The sequence below is a fragment of the Sinohyriopsis cumingii genome, unplaced genomic scaffold (genome assembly GCF_028554795.1).
Source record: "Sinohyriopsis cumingii isolate HCF-2022 unplaced genomic scaffold, ASM2855479v2 utg000244l, whole genome shotgun sequence".
NCBI classification, from domain to species: Eukaryota; Metazoa; Mollusca; class Bivalvia; order Unionida; family Unionidae; genus Sinohyriopsis; species Sinohyriopsis cumingii.
The window spans coordinates 62,839-66,878 of record NW_028315881.1 but is presented as its reverse complement, the minus strand read 5'-3'; the positions used below and the strand labels follow the sequence as shown (position 1 = coordinate 66,878).

At 37.5% G+C, this 4,040-nt stretch overlaps 1 long non-coding RNA gene across 1 annotated transcript; it reads left to right on the top strand.

Annotated features, from left to right (window-relative positions):
• Positions 1-1,036: 1,036 nt before the first annotated feature.
• Positions 1,037-3,836, top strand: LOC149774382 (uncharacterized). The gene is made up of 2 exons (XR_016416875.1): positions 1,037-1,710; positions 2,672-3,836. It is a non-coding gene; the product is annotated as an uncharacterized LOC149774382 (long non-coding RNA).
• Positions 3,837-4,040: the final 204 nt, after the last annotated feature.

Here is a 4,040-nt window from a genome sequence, read left to right as displayed (position 1 = left end):
AGCTGTTCTATTTTATGTAGGTCCACGCGAACGTTGCTAATTACTTTCCACATCGACAAGCCTGTCGTCCATGTATGTATGTAGGTAGGTGGGTTGGTAGGTAGGTACAGTGGTGTACTTAGGGTAAATGGCGCTCGGGGTGACGATGATGGCTAAATGGGTTTTGGCGCCCAAAGACCTCTGGCGCCCGTTGCTTTGGTGCCTCCCTCCCCCCGTTAATACGCTACTATGTATGTATGTATGTATGTATGTATGTATGTATGTATGTATGTATGTGTATGTGTGTGTGTGTGTGTGTGTTTGTATGAATGTACGCATGCATGTACGTACGTTCGTACGTACAGAGGGATGGATGTACTCATAGATGGATGGATGGATGAAGAAAGTCTTAGACATAGTTTGAAATTTAAAAATGTCCCTAAGATTTGTACTATTTTTGATAATGACATGGTTGGGGTCGAGTTCCACTTCTTGATAATCATATGCAAATGATAGAAAGAATAGAAGACGTTTCTGTTTCTCTTTTCCCGTTAGTTTTACGGTTATATAAATCATAAACATGCATGACAGCAGACATTGTGTGACCCTTTACTTGTCCTTATGCTTACCGTTTTCCTAATAAAAATTGCCTTTGTGAATAATATCAGGTTGCCAATTATGAGAACGATGGTTTTTGTCCATGAACTTTTGCACTAAAGACTGCATGTCTTTGGTAAGCACGATATTCTTGGCATACATACGTAATATGTGAAAGTTGGAGACTTAAAACGATGAGATATGACTGGACGTGCTTGTACATGTTGACAAGAGTTCTATAATTTTAATCTTTTCCTATGAAACTGAGTTTTCTTTGTCTTTTGGGATAACAGTGGAATGGGGGGGGGGGAGTAAAGTGATGGTTATTTTGTTTGTTGTTGTTTTCTTTTTAAATTTCTCATTTACACTACGACCACGAAACCTGTTCATAATGCTGCCACCAATTGTTCATATCATGAATGCTTGAACATTATTATTATTATTATTATTATTATTATTATCATCATCACCAGCCTTCTTCTTCTTCTTCTTCTTCTTCTTAATATTATTATTATTATTATTATCTGCAGGAGTCACTCTTTATACTGTAATGCAGCGATCTTTAAGCTGCCATCGCAGACGATGTAACAAAACCAAAACTGACGCTGTTGTCTCCGGTGGAGGTAAGATTGGTACCTGACTTTTGAGTTAATCTCAAGGACAGCGATCTGATGGGCTCCACTTGAAGAGTCATATATCTAGAGCTAATTTTCAGACTTAGATTAGTCAAACTCAGGTCTGAATCCAAGTTGTATCGAGGAAAGTACGAATATAATTTTTGTTTTATATCCATAAGTAAATATTGACTTAAGCTTGTATTTTGCATATTGAAAGCAGCCACAATATATACCTATTTAATTATTTTGTCCATCTCTATGACTTTTAACTTTGTGTTGTGTGTCTTCAAGCCATTTGTATCCATTTACATCATAAAAGCTTTAAGGTTGCTACATCATGTTTGCCCTTTACCTTCAGGTCAGTCGATGGACGAAGAAGAGTATCGCATACATCCGTACCTTTAATTTCCAAGGGCAGATATCTGGCACGGAGCGCTATCTGGAGGATACACACATGTCTGTCTTCAAGAAGAAAAAAAACAATGACATCTTCGCGGAAAACAACATTACACTAGATGTAAGAATTTTGTTATGTTCAAATTACAGCTACTCTTCATATGAGGCCCATTCTTTACTCAACACCGCTGCATTTGTAGACTTACTCTGCACAAATAGTGCATACATAATGGTGCAAACTTTTGTTAGCTGTTCTCTCGCAGCACATTGTGTCGTGGTCAGCGTGACACGTAACAATTAACTTTGACGAATGGGCTAGGCTCACAATATATTCGCTTCCTGAGAAAGATGGGATATGCTCTGGTCTGGGGGCAAGATTGATTTATAATTATGACCAGATGGGATAACCGATTAGAGATATAGATGAGGAATGTTAACAAGGGGTTAAGCAGCAGGAAATGTCAAAATCTGAAACAATCCTTAGACTATTGCATGCCATTTGAAATAAGTCTCTTGACATGAAATTTTGCAAAAATAGTTAATAATAAAGGCGGGTTAGAGAGAATTATTCTAACGTCGATGGACGTGTACAAACTTTGGCATTTGGATAAAGTTAGCCCTGATTTGGCTAAGTCAAACAATGGGGTGTGAATCCCACACGAAGTTCAATGTTTAATGCAGTCTCCCTAAGTCCAAGTTTCTTCAGGAAGGCAAGAGGTCTTATCTCCGGGAAATAACGCGTATTTTTCATTTAAATGTCCAGGAGACAGGTATCTGGAAAGTTGAGGACGCGGAAAAGAGAGATTCGGTTTCATAGAAAATAAAGCGAGTATCGGAAAAGCACAAAGTTTGTTTCAATCGCTAAAACATATTCAGTGATTTAAATTTTGTAGTTATTTGTTGCATTTATTCAGTTTACCTCAGTTTACTTCAATTGTCTTTGAGTTCAGAAGTTAATTGTTGCATTCATTTGTCTTGAATGTTATATGGCTCATATTCTAAGAATGTCATACAATATTCCCTTGATAAGAGAGTGTGTGTTTGTAATTTTGATTTTTAATGTAGCTTTAATGATTTTTCAGTCATATCGCTAAGATGTCTGCAGTGTTCAGTGTATAGTGATGTCTAGCACTGGGGCATTATGCCGCAGACATGTAGCATCATGTCCCACCCAGTCACATTATCCTGACACCAGCAGACCAGTCTTAACACTAACCACTTAATGCTGAGCGCCAAGCGAGACAGCTGTTAGTACCAGTTTTATAATTCTTTGATATGACCCAGCCGGGATTAGAACCTGCAACCGCCGGCATCCGAGAAGGACGCTCTGAATACTTAGGCCACCGGAGTGGTTTGGCTTCATATGAATTTTGAGAGAAATGTCCGAATTTACTCACTTATATGCAATAAGAATGTCTCTCATTGCTGCTGATACAAAATCGTGCGAATATGTGAATTCATATGTCTCAAATTATATGCATCATGCATACTAAGACTTTATTTTTCTATATCTGGCAATGTACGTCAATGAATTGCTAATTAGCAAGTACTGTAATTAAGACGAGAGTGAAGTCCATTAATTCATTTATATTCTTAAGATATGAATTCTTTCAATCTATAAATGGGCGTATGTCGGCCGACATCATTGAGCCAGTGATTTATAGTCCACAGGGACATAGGACTAAGGTGTCTAGTTATATCATGTTTCCAGTTAGGAATGCTGAGAGCAGTAGCGAAAGATATTAGTCTTAAGATAACAGGGTTGTGTGTAACAAGTTGCGAACTGACCATATTAGACGATATCTGAAATAACAATAGTGAGAATATTGTTTGACGCCAGAAAAGAAAACTTGATACAATTTCGGATCCGTTTGATTTATTTGAATGAAAAAAAATGGTTCCATATGTACACCACGCAGTGGGGCAAAGGAGCAGACAACCAAGTTACGATTGATGAAAAGGCTCGAGAGATAGCGAGAGAAGATGAAAAGGAATACATCGATTCTGACCAGTCATTAAAATTGGAATGACCGGTAGCAACCAGGTTAGGCCGGCGTGTTATGCAATGAGTGAGTTCGATCATTCACTCGATTCAATAATGAAATTTGTTTAATCCGTAAAACAGAATAGTGAATTGTATTTCTTATAAATATGGTTATTCTTTTTCCAGAAGAAACTAAAATTCAAATGTCATGTTGAATTTCATTTTCTATATTTAATTGATTAAATTAATATATTTAACATGCAGGGGCTCGTGTTGTTCTATTATATTTCCCTTCTGAGATCTCTGTTATTCCATCCATTAATTGCATATTTTATGTTATTATTTACTCGGTCCGGGCAACAACCTGGTTGTCGATCATCTCCTAGATGACGAAAACCAAAGCACCACATAACACGTGGGGCATCACATAACGTACAGGTCAATGGTAAGCAGGTTGTTACAGATTT